The following is a 15,766-nucleotide window of genomic DNA, read 5'->3' on the forward strand; positions in this document are numbered from 1 at the left end:
TCATTTATCTGTCAGTGGACATTTTGGTGGTTTCTGTGCCTTGGCTATTGTGAATAGTGCTGCTATGAACAAAGGGTGCATATATCTTTTTGAATTAGAATTTTCTCTGGATGTATGCCCAGGAGTGGGATTGCTAGATCATATTGTAACTTTATTTTTAGTTTTTAAGGAACCTTTATACTGTTCTCCATAGTGGTTGCACCAGTTTACATTCCCACCAACAGTATAGGAGGGTTCCTTTTTCTTCTCCCCAACATGTATGGTATGTAGATTTTTTTGATTATGGACATTCTGACTGGTGTGAGGTGGTACCTCATTATTGTTTTGGTTCACATTTCTCTAATAATTAGTGATGTTGAGCATCTGTTCATGTGCCTGTTGGCCATTACAGCTTTGTTTTAAAAAATACTGGCAAAGAGAGATGTTGGATTTAAAAGCATTTTGTGTGTTAGATAAGTTTTTAATAGCACTCCATACAGAATTTGCTCTGTGAATGGGAACTTGGGTGTTGAAATACACCTCAGCTTTGAGTGACTTCCTAATTAAGTGTATCACTGCGATCAAGGTTGAAATAGCTTTTTCGTCTTTGTGGTCAGAAAGAGCCACATGTCTGAGACACAATATAGACCTTGAAAGATGTGAATGTTTCTTCAAATGGGACCTTCTTTGTGGTGGTATTTTTATACCTTCCATCCAGAGCCAGTTTATTTCTCAAGATTGTTCCTTGCTGGATACAAAGAGAAGTATTTGTGAGATCACTGTGCTTGACTGGGGCACTCGCGCCTGGAGTCGGTAGCCCCTGTGGAGATTCTTAGTGGGGTTCCAGAACAACTCTGCTTCGAGAGGGCGGCCACCGAATGCTCACCCCTTGTGTGCTGGGCTTGTGTCTGTGTTCTCAGCTCCCCGTCCACTGCTCAGCTGGTGCTCCTGGTGAAGACCTGTGGAGCCCCAGGGCTGGGGCAGGGCAGCAGGTTCATGCCCCGCACTGAGGCAAGCTTTAATTTGCTTCAGAGACGGTTGAGGACTGGGGCAGCACTATTTATGGAGCCTCGAACCGCTTCATTACGACCCGGTGCTGTTCAGATGGGTTTTTTTTGTTTGTTTCTCTATTGAGATATATAATTATCCTTTCCTGGGCTGTGACCCTTCAGGCTGTGGAGAAGGCGCACACACAAGGACCTCCCACGGCTCGTGCTGATCTGCTTGGCTTTCCAGGGGGTGCTCCCTGCTGATCTCAGCCAGTCCTTTGGGCAACAGGCGGGCTGAATAGATGCAATGGAGATTTGGAAGCCAGAGGGGGGCTGCTGTATCTTGGGCTTGTCTCATCACTTGGTTGAACTGCCTTTTTCTCATCTTTCTCCTGGCAGTGGTAATATCCAAATCAAAATGCCACTGGCTAAATGAAAGAGCCCCTGGTGGCCCATTTGAGCAACAAAATAAAGTAATATTCATTATAATCCAAAGTGAAAAATATCCATGAGTTGGTAGTGATATAAACAAATGATTGATAAATTAAATAAATGAGGGAGAAGAGACAAATCTCTCCTACAGATGATCGCCAGATACTTTATGCCAGTGCTTCATCCTGAAGGAGGGGAGAATGTGAGCTGCACAGAGCATCTTCCTTTTAGGTACGAGGGACTTTGCTGTGGGAAGACCTGACTGCCTGGTGATCTAGTGTAATGTCAGCAATCATAAATCAACTTGATGGCATGTGCCTTTGCTATGTTGTGATGAAAATAGCACTTTACTTCTGTGATCTTCCTCCCCCAAAAAAGTAACCTCAATCTAACCATGAGAAAAACACCAGACAGATTCCAATAATAGGGCAACCAACACTGTACCTTACCTATGCTCCTCCAGACTGTCAAGGTCACAAAAAAACAAGGAAAGTCTGAGAAACTGTCACAGCCCAGAGGAACGTAAAGAGATGTGAATACCTGAATATAATGTGGTATCCTGGATGGGGCCCTGAAACAGAAAAACAAAAAAACAGCTAGAACCACAGAAACCTAAATAAATGATGAAATTTAATAATAAGATATAAATATTAGTTCATTAATGCTGACAAATATGCCGTACTAATGTAAGATGCCAACTGTGAATGTGATGTGGAGTATTCCTTAAATGAGAACTCCATAGAATCTTTGCAGTTTTTCCTGTAAATCTAAAACAGTTATAAAAAACAAAGCCTCAACTTAAAATTTTAAAGAAAACAGAAAAAGTATGCAGAGATGATTATAGCAAACATTTCTGTTGCACACACGCATATGCAATTAAGATTTTGTCATATTTATTTCAATCTTATTAAATAAGTAAATTATTAAAGATGAAAAATGTTGCATAGATCAACTGAAAGTATGGATAGGTATATAAAATAGATAATAAAGATTTACTGTATGGCATGGGGAACTATATTCAAAATCTTACAATAACCTGTAATAGAAAAGAATGTGAAAAATAACTATATAATTGCATCACTCTGCCGTACACCTGAAGCTGATACAATATTGTAAATCAACTAGACTCCAATAGAAAAAGATTTTAAAAGTTCTCTCAAATTCCCCCACCTTCCCCCGCAAAATACAGACGTGAAAGTATTACAGCATCTATGTTGGATGGACGATAGTTACAAGTTCTCTGTCTCATCCTACACTGAGAAGTGGGCTGTATTTCTCCACTCTCTTGAATCGGGGCAGAATGATGTCATGCCAGTGCAAGATCTAACTTTGACAAGACTGACTGCTTCTGCATTCCTCCTCCTGGAACCCAATGGCCATGCTGTGGAGCAGCCCAGGCAGCCTTGTGAAGAAGCCCAGGATTCCTCAATGTTGTTAGCCCAGCTGAGCTCTCAACCATGTGAGTCAATCACATGGAAAATGTATCTTCCAGCTCCTGACAAACTGACCCTGTTGATACCTCTTGAATTTTAAGTGAAGTCGCTCAGTCGTATCCGACTCTTGGCTACCCCATGGACCAGGGGGTACCCACCAGGCTCCTCTGTCCATGGAATTTTCCAGGCAAGAATACTGGAGTGGGTTGCCATTTCCTTCTCCAGGGGATCTTCCCAACCCAGGGATCAAACCCAGGTCTTCTGTATTGCAGGCAGACGCTTTAACCTCTGAGCCACCAGGGAAGCCCTTGAATTTTAGGAAATTGATTTTAATTGCTTTGGATCTGTGGTTAAATTTGAGATTAAGTTCAGATCTTTAAAATATCAAGGCTTCTAGTTCATGAGTATGGTTGTTGTTGTTCAGTTGCTCAGCCATGTCTCACTCTTTTGTGACTCCATGAACTGTAGCACGCAGATGGGGAAGCCTCCATCCTTCACCATCTCCTGGAGCTTGCTCAAACTCATGTCCACTGAGTCGGTGATGCCATCCAACCATCTCATCCTCTGTCGTCCCCTTCTCCTCCAGCCTTCAATCTTTCCCAGCTTCAGGGTCTTTTCCAGTAAGTCAGCTGTTTGCATCAGGTGGCCAAAGTATTGGAGTTTCAGCTTCAGCATCAGTCCTTCCAATGAGTACTCAGGGTTGACTTCCTTCAGGATTGACTGGTTGGATCTCCTTGCAGTCCATGGGACTCTAAAGAGCCTTCTCCAGCACCACAGTTCAAAGGCATCAATTCTTTGGTGCTCAGCCTTTCTTATTGTCCAGCTCTCACATCCATACATGAATATTGTGTGTTCCAGCATTTATTTAGTCTTCCTTAATTTCTCTCATTAATGTTAATATTTTATATGCTGATACAAATAGTATTCTTTTGAAGTTTTATTTGCCACATGCTTTTGACTATTATATACAAATAAAATTGATTTATTTTCTTTTCCCTTTTTTTAAGACTATTCAGCTATTTATGTAAGATTGGTATCATTTCTTCTATACATATTTAGAGGAATTTACTCAGAGGAAAGCCATTTATGCCTGAAGGTTTCTTTGTATAGACATTGTCGATTACATTTGACTCAGTATTTTTAGTGTGTGTAGGACTAGTCCAAGTTTTTTATTTCTTCTTATGTCAGTTTTTTGTTAGTCTTGTTTTTCTGAGGATTTTTTAATCTAAAATTTTAAATTTATTAACAAAAAGTTGTTCTTAATATATTATCAATATCTTTTAAATATCTTTAGGCTTTGGACTGATGTCCTTTTTTCATTGAAGTTGGTAATTTGTGCCTTCTCTATTTCTTTCTTATCATACTTCCCAGAAACCTAACATTTTAATTATTCTTTTACAACTGCCAGCTTTGGGGCATGTTGATTTTCTCTTCTGAAAGTCTGTTTTATATTTCATTAATTTCTACTCTTAGTTTTTATTATTTCTTTCCTTCTCATTTCTTTAGATCTAATTTGCAATTCTTTTTTGAGATTGATATCTAGATTTTTTTCATCCTTTCTTCTTTTAAACTATGTGCATTCAAGACTATAACTTTTCTCATAACAGGGATTTAGTCACATCCCACATGTTTTGATATATTTTCACTATCATTTAGTTAAAGATATTTTCCAATTGCCACTGAAATTTTTTTCTGTGACCTATTTAAAAGTATATTACTAAATTTCCAGGCATTTGAGAAATTTCTACTTTTTTTTTTTTTTATTGATTTCCAGCTTAATTTTCTGTGGTCAGAGAATGTACTCTGAGTGGTTTCAATTCTTTGAAACTTGTTGAAACTTCTTTTATGGCCAGCATAAATGTTCCATGTACGCTTGAAAAGACTGGACATTCTTTTGGGCACAATGTTCTGTACATGCCAATATATCAAGTCTGTTAATTGTGTTATTTAGATTTTACATATCCTTACAGATTTTTCCTACTTATTGTATCTTTTAATTGAGAGAAGTGTGTTAAAGTTTCCTTTATGAGTATAGATTTGCCTTTATTTCCTTATAATTTTGTCAATTTTTGTTCTGTGTATTCCAAAGCTATGTTTTTAATGTACATATAAATTGACAAATTGCTGCTTTCTTTGAGAATTAATTTTTTAATCATTGTAAACTTTTATCTTTGTCCTCATTATGCTTCTTGCCTGAGTCTGCTGTGCTGTCCGGACACCTGTATCAGGGCCTCCCCTGGTGGCTCAGCGGTCCAGAATCTGCCTGCAGTGCAGAGTCTCGGGAGGCACAAGTTCAATCCCTGGGTCAGGGAGATGCCCTGGAGGAGGGCAAGGCAGCCCACTCCAGTGTTCCTGCCTGGAGAATCCCTCGGACAGAGGAGCCTGGTGGGCTACAGACCAGAGGCTGCAAAGAGTTGAACACCACTGAAGCAACCTAGCATGCATGCGCACCTACAACAGTTTACTTTGGATGGTTCCCGTGTGGTATCTTTTATGGTCTTTAATTTGTGACTACTCTGTGTCCTCTATTTTAGGTGTATCTCTAGTAAAGAACAGGCTTTCCTGGTGACTCCGATGGTAAAGAATTTCCCTGCAATTCAGGAGACCCAGGTTCGATCCCGGGGTTGGGAAGATCCCCTGGAAAAGGGAATGGCTACCTACTCCAGTATTCTTGCCTAGAGAATCCCATGGACAGAGGGGCGTGGCGGGCTACAGTCTATGGGTTCACAAAGAGTCGGACACAACTGAGTGACTAACATACTTTCTAGTAAGCAGCATAAAACTGAATTTTATTTTCTAATTTGGTTTGATAATTATAGACTTTTAATTGAAGTACTTAATCCACTTACATTTAATGTAATTACTGTTATATTTGGGTTTATATTTACCATCATGATACTTGGCCAAGCTACTGGATAATAAGTGGAAATAATAGTTAAAGCCTCCTTCCATTCATTTTCTTCACTTCTCTCTCTCTTGTTCCTCTCCTATCTCATTGCTGATGCTGCTAGGTCATTTGTATCGCGTCTGACTCTTTGCGACCCTATGGACTATAGTCCACCGATTTCCTCTGTCCATGGGTTTCTCCAGGAATACTGGAGTGGATTCCCATGCCCTCCTCCAAGGGATCTTCCCGACCCAGGGATTGAACCTGCATCTCTTAGGTCTCCTGCATTGGTAGGCAGGTTCTTTACTACTAGTGCCACCTGGGAAGCCCTTCCAACCTCATTATCTGCTTCTTAATTTTGTTTCTCTTTGCTGTGCCTCTGTCTTCCCAGACTTTTAAATATTGGAGTTTCCTCTTCAGAGGCCTAAGAATAGTTTCTTCTCTACACATTCCTTAGCTGATCTTACCTGTTCTCAAGGCTTTATATAGGTTGCCAACTTCAAAATTTATAGCTTCACCCTTGACCTCCTCCCTGAACTTCAAATACATATATCTAATGTCATGCGTCATCATCTAGATGTCAAATAGGCATCTCAGAACTAATGTTTCCAAAACTGAGGTCCTCAGTGAGAACTTCCATGTCATTCTTTATGCAATCTTCCTCATATCAATAAGAGCATCTCTGTTTTCTCACTTCTTAGGTGCCAAACTGGGGACCCTTCTTGACTCCTCTCTTTGTTAATATCCGATTCATCAGGAAAGGCTGGTTGAAGCTACCGACAGCCTGACCACTTTCCCCCACCTGCTTGGCTCTCAGCTCGGTCCAAGCCTCTGCCAGTTCCCACCTGCTTTATTGCAATCGCCTCCTACCTGGTCTCCTTGCTTCCAAACTAGCTCCCATGAAGCCTGTTCACATAACTGCTGGAATGATCTTTGCAAAGCATGCATCACATCACACCACTTCTATGCCTTCTGTCTTAATTAGAGTAAAAGCCAAAATCTCTATCATGGCCTAGAGCCCTGATTGGTTTAGCACCATTTTTCCTTTCTGTCCTCACAATCTCCTATCCTCCCTTCATTCACTCTGCTCAGTCACACTGACTTTTATGCTTTTCCTTATAAATACCAAGCATCCCATCATCTCAGGGCCTTTGTATGTGTGGTGTATCCTCGTCCTTCATAGCTTTGCATGGCTCACTCATTCACTTTCTTAGTTAGTCTGGTCTAATATTCACTCGTGGGCCATCTTACATATTTTATATAACATAATATCTAACATAATATATAGTATATATAATATGTTATATAATATATAACAGTATATATATTATAAAATATATAATATTTTATATAATATCAAAGAAGCCCTCATTTTCTTACCCTATGTCAATTTTTCCTATAGCTCTCATCACTGCATGATATATTATATATTCATTTTTAAATTTTTTTTTTACACTCTGTTTTCCTCCACCATAAGCTATGAGACACAAGAACTGAAGAACTGATGTATCTTTAGAACTTAGGTCAATGTCTAGCATAGAGTGGGCCGCCCATAATAGTTATTGAATGGATGGATGGATGAGATGCATTTTTACAACAAGCCTGTGAAGTTGACAAGGGTAGATGTTGTTATCTGCATCCCCAAGAGGAAGTTGAAGCTCAGAGCCTTGAGATGATTTATAGAAACCACAGAGCTGTGAAGTGGCTTAGCTGGAGCTCAAACACGTCTCCTGCTCAGTTCCGGGCTGATTCCACAGCCACACATATCTCAACCATGGCAGATTCCATACTGACAGCCAATGATGACAAACATTTTTGAAAGCAAGGGTCAGCCAGACTCTAAAGTCTCCTTTGTTCCAGTTTCCACACAGATCAACAATACCAAATGTGGGGGAGTGGCAAGCCTTTTGATGTATGTAGTTTCTTCAAAGTTTGCCGTGGGTGAAAAGAAGTGGAAGCTGAATGACTTCTAAGTGTCCTTGCTACCAAGAGTGATGCTTCTCTCAACTTAGACATGTTAAGAAAGCATGTAGGTCTCAGAAATTACCTTGCAAACAAGAAGGGAGAGTTTCAGTTGCAAGAGAAATGTTGCTGGATAAATGGAGAAAAAAATGAAAGGAAGGAAGGAAGAAATTATATTGTTGATTTGAGATGCTGGATCAAGCCATACCTGAAGTAAGAGAACTACCTCTGGGCTTAATAGTAATATGAACCAAAATTCCTTTTAGTGTACAAGCTAGTTTGAGTTAAAGTCTCTATCAGTTATCTCAACAAGCATATGAGAGAAGGGACATGGATTATTTTATTCAACGCTCTGTTCCCAGGGTGTTACCTGGCATGTAGTAGGTGCTCAAAATTTATGTTGAAATGATAATGAATGACCAAATGTCCATTTTTCACTGTTTTTGATATTGTCTGACCAAAATCCCAAATCTAGTTCTTGGTTCCACGATATTCATAAGAAAAATTAAATTGTGTATAGTGTGTGGTTTTTTAAAAAAATATGTTTAAAACTTTGGGATCAGACAATCCTCAATCTGTTTGTGACCTTAGGAGCATGTAATCTCTCTGGAACTCAGTTCCTCAATTTATGAAACAGGGGCGATAGTACCCGACTCACAGGAGGATGGTGGGACTGAATGAGGTAATGTCTGTCTGCCACCGAGTCGGACTTTGTGAGATCTTGGTTTATGCACTGTGCCAACAGCATGTAGCATGGATGCTTAGGGCAGATCCAGCATATAGGAGGCTTTGCTGTCATTCCCTGAGATATGAAGGACAATCTGGAGCTGTGGGGAAAGTTGGCTTTGGAGGCAGATCTGAGCTTGAATCTTGTTCATTTCCTACTCAACCAATCTCTACTGAGGACTTACTTTGTGCTGGCAACTTTTCTAGACACCTGGGGTCCAGCAGTAAAAAAGACAAAAGATCTAACTTTGTGGTGTTTTCATTTCAGGGAAATGAAATGGGATGTCTACAGTAAACAGCAGAATAAATCAGACCACATCTGTGTTACAAACAAAAGTAAGCAGTTTATTAACTCTATGACAAGTTATTTTTAACTTTGGCTTCTTTCTCTTAGCACAATGCATTTAAGATTTATCCACATTGTTGAGTTTAACTGTAGTTTGTAGTTTTTTAAGGAGGATTGTATTATTGTATTACTACAGTTTGTTCATTCATTCACCAGTTGAAACATAATACTTTGGGGTTGAGTTTTAGTCAGAATTCTCCAGAGAAACAGAACCAATAGGATGCAAATATATGGAAAGATTTATTTTAAGGAATTGGTTCACGCAACTTTAAGGAGGCTGACAAGTCCAAAACCTGCAGGATGTGTTGGCAGGCTGGAGACCCAGGAAAGAGCCCAGGTTATGGTTCAAGTCTGAAGGTTATCTGCTGGCAGAATTTCCTCTTGCTTTCTGAGATTTTTTTTCAGAAACATTTATTGGTTGGATTTTTTTTTCAAATACTTGTTTTTTTAAATTATTGAGATGGTCATTGATTATTTTGCTACTGTGATGAATTACGTAGCTCAGCTGGTAAAGAATCCACCTGTAATGCCGGAGACCTCAGTTTGATTCCTGGATGGGGAAGATCCCCTGGAGAAGGGATAGGCTACCCACTCCAGTATTCTTGGGCTTCCCTGGTGACTCAGATGGTAAAGAATCCATCTGTAATGCGGGAGACCTGGGTTCAATTCCTGGGTTGGGAAGATCCCCTGGAGGAGGGCGTGGCAACCCACTCCAGTATTCTTGCCTGGAGAATCCCCATGGACAGAGGAGCCTAGTGGGCTGCAGTCCATGGGATTGCAAAGAGTTGGACCCAACTGAGCGACTAAGCATGCACATGTGTGATGAATTACATTGATTCTCTTTATATATAATGCTAGATTGAATTTGCTGAGGATTAATTTATCTATATTCATGAGAGATATTGGTCTCTATTTTTCTTGTAATGTCTCTGGTTCTGATGTCAGAGTAATGCTGGACTCATATAATGAGTTGGGAAGTATTTCACCTTTCATTTTTGGAAGAGATTGTGTAGACTTTGTATAAATTCTTAAATGTTAGTGAAACTCACTAGCAAAGCCACCTGGGCCTGGAGCTTGCTTGTGTGATGGTTTTAAACCAAAATTTTAATTTCTTTATTAGGTATAGGGCTACCAGAGTATCTATTTATTCTTTTTCCTTTTTTTTTTTATTTCGGTACATGAGCTTAGTTGCTCCGAGGCTTCTGGGATCTTTAGAGATCAGGGATTAAAGCAGGGTCTCCTGTACACCAGGGGAGTACTCTATTTATTTTTAAATAACTTCTAGTAGTTTGTGTCTTTCAGTGAATTTGTTCGTTTCCTCTAAGTTGTAGAATGTTTTGGCATAATGTTCAAAATATTCTTGTGTTATCTTTTTGATATGTGTAGAACCACATGCTACCCCTCTCATTCCTAATGTTGGTGATTTGTGTCTTTTGTCTTTTTCATGATAAGTCTGGGTAGATGTTAATTTTCTCAAGGAACAAAAAAACCTGTTGATTTCATTGATTTTGTTTTTTCTGTTTCTGATTGTATTTGTTTAGGTAGCGATCTTCATTTTTTTCCTTCCACTTACTTTATGTTTCATTTACTCTTTTTTATTTTCTAGTTTCTTAATATCAAAACGGGTGTCATTGATTTGAGACATTTCTTCTTGGGCATTTGGTGCCATAAATTTCCCTCTGAGTCCTGCTTTACTTACAGCTACCCCAGGGACTGTAGCCTGCCAGGCTCCTCCGTCCTTGGGATTTTTCCAGGCAAGAATACTGGAGTGGGTTGCCATTTCCTTCTACAGGGGATCGTCCCAACCCAGGGATTGAACCTGGGTCTCCCGCACTGCAGGGAAACTCTTTACCATCTGAGCCACCAGGGAAGGCCTTCTATCTTACAGATTGTCGGTAATTGTATTTTCACTTTTTAATTCAATTCCAGTGCTTCATAATTTCTCAGTTGACTTATTCTTTAACTCAGGGAGAGAGGAGCCTGGTGGGCTGTAGTCCATGGGGCTGCAAAGAGTCAAACACAACTGAGCAACTAACACGCTCACTTTTTTAACTCACGAGTTATTTAGGAGTGTATCACTTTCTTTCCAAGTACTTGGATGTATTTCTGTTATTCATTTCTAATTAAATCCCACTGCTCTCAGAGAACATACATTATATGACTTGAATTCTTTTAAATTTGTTAAGGCTTGGTTCACAGCCAAGAATACACTCTGTCTTGGTAAATGTTCTATGTGTTTGTCACTGCTGTCAGATGAACTTTATTATCTCTGGTGTTATCCCGTGTCTGAAATTAAAATAACCACTCCAGCTTTTTAAAAAATTAATTTTAGCATGATGCAACTTTTCCATCTATTTACTTTAACCTATTTGGGTCTTTATACTTAAAGTGGGTTTCATGTGAATGGCAGGCAATTGTTTCGCTTTAAAAAAATATCCAATAATTCCTACCTTTTAAAGGGCAATGTTTTTATCATTTCCATTTAATGTGATTATTGATATGGTTAGGTTTAGATCTACCATCTTGCCATTTATTTTCTTGCCTCCTGTATTCTCTGTGTCTTTTTTTTCTCCTTTTCTGATTTTTTGATTATTTTTAATTTTTTTCTTGTTTACTATTAGCCATACTTTTGTTGTTGTTTTAGTGGTTGCTTTAGGCTTTATAGTATTCATCTGTGTCTTATCACAGTCTTTCTTCAAGTGGTAATTATGTTACTCCATGTATAATATAAGAATCTCGCAGTAGTATATTTGTTTCTCCTCTCCAGCCTTTATGCTCTTGTTTCATCCATTTTACTTGTACTATTTATAAACCCATCAATCCAATGTTATTATTTCCATTTAAATAATCCATTAAAAAGTATTTAAGTATTAAGAAATAGTCTCATATTTATAAAAAGAGTTACTAAATCTCATATTTACAACAGAGTTATCAGAGCTTTTTATTTCTTTACATAGATCCATATTCCCATCTGTTAAAGTTTCATTCTGTTTCTTAAGGCCATTGGTTAGTCCCTTAACTTGGTGTATTTGAGAGAAATTGTTCTCTTTTCCCTTCACTGCCTTGCTGTCCACTTCATGTCATGAAATTTCTGTTCTCCTAAACAGTGAGGACTCAGACACTGGTTCCTTCATCCAGGAGGAAGAGAACCTCTTGTGTGTTAGCTTCTCGTGTCTGGCGCTGCATCACAAAGGGTTCCACGGATCGTGTAGATGGCACGCTAGACTGAGTCAGTGTCATTCCATGCCTCAGTTTACCTCACAGTCCCTGCAGATAGGCTGAGAACTAACTAGAAAAAGCTCGAAAAGTTATTTGGAAGTGAAAAATACCCCAGAAGACTTGAAGTCTTTCTGACCATGCTAATCTGCAGAGCCAGTCATTCTGTCGGAATCCCAGTAGTCCTGCCTCACTGCTTGCATGCTGATTCCACACTAAGGGCTCCTGGGGGTGTCTTGATTCATTAGAACTTTATTGCTTTCACTGAGTGTGCTTTTTTACCGGATGTGATCACAACAACCAGAACTAAATTAAACATGTCAAAGTAATAAAGAAGAATCCTTTAGAAGGATGGATTATCCTGAACTTTTCTTTCAAATTGACACATCTTCCTATTTCTCGAGCATGTTGAAAGGGAGAGGGGTTCCCCTTGACCTTTACTTTTTACCCATAGCAAAAAAAAATTCAAAAAGATTAGATCTTATTATCATTACCATTTAAATATTTATCCATTAATTCAGTAAGTGGCAACTAAATCTCTTGACATTTGAATTGGTGTTTGACGGTTTGCTATTGATGGTTTGCCTTTACGAATAAAAGGATGTCAGAGTTTTGAGTTGGAGGGACATGCATGGGAACATCTAAAGTGCCATATCATGATTCAAATGTACAAGGAAAAAAGGTTAAGGAAAGAAAATCCATTTGACTATAATGTTTGTGGCATTTTCCTTCTGCCGTTCCAAGTGTTGTGATGTAAGGTGGTTAACTAAACAGCTACTGATGACTTGTTCCTTCACTCCCCACCAGGTGTCTGTTCAGAAACTATGACTACTCAATCTAAAGTACCCTAACTTGTTACTGTGTGAATTCCGATTCCACTTTATTTTCCTTAATACTTATCTCCATCTGGAATTACATTATCTGTTTGCTTGTTTATTGCCTGCCTTCTTTACTGGAATGTCAGCGTCAGAGGGCAAGGAATTCTTCTGTTTTCTTCATCATGCTATCTCTAGTGGCTCAAACAGTGCCTGGAAGGTAGCAGTACTCAGTAAATAATTGCTGAATAAATAAATGCACGTATAAATGGATAAATGACTTCTAGAGAAGATAATTTAATTTTAACAGACTACTTAGCCCAGTGCAAGTAGTGCCAATATAGACATGTTAATGCTATATTTTAAACCAATTTGATTCAATTTATAAACAGTTTTTACTTAAAAAAACTAATTTATTAATTTTAGTTGGAGGCTAATTACCTTACAGTACTGTAGTGGTTTTGCCATACATTGACATGAATCAGCCGTGGGTGTACATGTGTGCCCCATCCTGAACCCCCCTCCCACCTCCCTCCCCATCCCATCCCTCAGGGTCATCCCAGTGCATCGGCCCTGAGCGCCCTGTCTCATGCATCGAACCTGGACTGGCGATCTGTTTCACATATGGTAATACACATTTCAGTGCTATTCTCTCAAATCACCCCACCCTCACCTTCTCCCACAGAGTCCAAAAGTCTATAAACAGTTATTACTAATCAAAGTTGGAATGGGACAGAGGAAAGAAAAGATTGGGGAAAGGGAAGAGTTTTGATGACCTCAACTCACAAAGTTGAGATACGTATGAGAAGTGACAGAAGAAGAAATAGAAGTTTCAGTTATTTAAAGTTCCAATGGTAATCAATGGATATAACACACACACACACAAGCAATTGTGGAAGGCAGAGAAGGATGACAAAGTGATAGCATAATTGAACCATATGTTTATCGTTTGTATTAGAGGCAACAGATATTATTTACAGTTAATAAAGTAAGGGAGAGGAATTAAGCATATATTTCAGAATAGTGGAGTCAACGAATTAAAGAACTTTAAATAGAAGCAGTAGAAATCCTCAGCAGTATGCAAGCATGCTAGCTTTCTCTCATCTGAAACAAATTACTTTTTATTTCCCATTTAACTTCTGTCCCATTTCTCTGGACCTAGTTACTCAGTACAATGATGGAAATTACAGACAAGAAATGGAGAGAATGGATGAAGCCACAAAGAAAGGGAGGGAAGAAAAAGGCCAGGGGGGAGGAGGATGCATCTGTGACCAGAGCCCTGAGCCCAGAGTTGGCCTCCAGGGAGGATGGGGAGTGTTTATCGTGGATGTGCCAATGCTGACAAGGAGCTGGAGATCACCTGAGTAGCCTGGGGGGAAAAGCTGAGCAAATGAATTGTGATGCATTAAATCCATGAAACTATTCTGCAACTACGTACCAAAATATGTTTGGTTTTATCTATGGGCGAGGAAAGCTATGATGCCTCCTCAAGAGAGAAAGGTGAGCCTTGGATGTGTGTATTGATAGCCCCAAGCCAAAAGGCTGCCTATGCATCTATTTTACGTGAGCAGGAGAGGCGGAAGGTTATCCTCTTCCTCCTTTAAGAAGAGGGAAAGAAGTTAAAGTGTCAGTTCCTCAGTTGGGTCGACTCTTTGTGACCCCATGGACTGTAGCCCGCCAGGCTCCTCTGTCCATGGATTCTCCAGGCAAGAAAAATGGAGTGGGGTGCCATTCCCTTCTCCAGGGGATCTTTCCAATCCAGGGATCAAACTCAGGTCTCCTGAATTGCAGGCAGATTCTTTACCCTCTGAGCCACCAGGGAAGCAAGGGCAGATGCAAAGAGGGTGGGGAGAGGTGATGTTTTTCTTTTGACATCTTCCTACTGAGTAGGGTGGACACATGTTACTTTTGTAAAGTTTGCAGAGAAATTGATAAAGAGGGGAGACAGAGTCTGTCTGGCTACAGTGTGAACAGAAGCAGGGAACTGACCCATATGGACCAGACGCTGGGGCAAGGCGGGTGACTGCCTCCCTTCTGAGTGAGGCCGGGGTGGTGGGACGCGGAGGAGGCCAGCCCCACTGCCGAGCTGACCCTTTGAGAAGAGACTTATGGTTTTTGGGTGGGGGCGCTGCCTGCTCTGGGGTCAAGGCTCCTCCGTCAGTGGCGATGACGGGACACACGGAGCCAAAAGCCCCCTGGGGAAGGCGCGCGGCAGGAGGGCAGGCGAGGGGCGCGGCTGGCCGGGCTTGAGGCTGACGAGCTGCGCGGCGGGGCTGCAGGGAGGGGGCACCGCGAGGGCAGGGGCGGCGGGCAGCTGCGGGCCCTGGGCCGTTCCAGGGCCTGGGCAGATGCAGCAGGTGGCGGCGCTGACAGACCCCCTAGGACAGTAAATGCTGCAGGCGCGGGGGCTGGGGGAGAACGGCTCCGACCAGACGGCGCTCCAGGTCGAGGGGGTTGCGCAGAGTGCTTCCCGGTGCGGCTTGCTGACACTGCTCTCCTCCTGGCCCTGGCGGACGCCTCTGTCACTCCAGTACTCGTGCATGGCAGAGGGAGGGGGGCCTGCCTTAGGGACCAGTCTGCCCCCAGCCCTCTTACCACAAAGTCCCTGCGTGGCGGAGCCTTGCTGACTCGGGTCCCCAGGGCACCTGCGCCCCATTGACCGTGGGCTCACAGGTCAGGGCTGCAGGCTTTTCCCGGGAGCACCCCCCTTGCATCACTGCACAGGACTACCTTACCCCTTGCGGACTGTCTTCATCTTTTCTCCTCTCCTCAAGGCCGCTCAAAGCCCTTTGCTCCCCTCCACAGCACCCCTGGGATCCGTTTCCTCTTGGATGGAGCTGGGGTGAAGGCAGGTGGAGTCGGGGGTGTCTGCAGGGCCTGACTTCCTCCTAGCCCACTCCCTGTTCCTAGGCCCCTAGTGCTCCCTGTTTGCCTGGCAGATCTCCCTTGACCTGTGCATGGTCTAGGAGCTGGAGGGGAAG

At 41.2% G+C, this 15,766-nt stretch overlaps 1 protein-coding gene across 14 annotated transcripts in view; it reads left to right on the plus strand.

Moving 5' to 3' along the window:
* The window catches only part of LOC122454432, a 286,245-nt gene that overhangs the window by 212,682 nt on the left and 57,797 nt on the right, over positions 1–15,766 (plus strand). For 10 of the 14 annotated variants that reach the window (XR_006273394.1, XR_006273399.1, XR_006273389.1 and 7 more), the window contains one exon: positions 8,677–8,744. The exons of 3 other annotated variants lie outside the window; for them this stretch is intronic. The gene's annotated coding sequence lies outside the window, so the exon portion shown is untranslated. Of the gene's footprint in view, positions 1–1,036; positions 2,860–8,676; positions 8,745–15,766 lie in introns of those variants that run through there. One more of the 14 variants, XR_006273400.1, reaches the window with a different exon arrangement.

Source organism: Cervus canadensis, chromosome 16 (genome assembly GCF_019320065.1).
Source record: "Cervus canadensis isolate Bull #8, Minnesota chromosome 16, ASM1932006v1, whole genome shotgun sequence".
Lineage (NCBI taxonomy): Eukaryota > Metazoa > Chordata > Mammalia > Artiodactyla > Cervidae > Cervus > Cervus canadensis.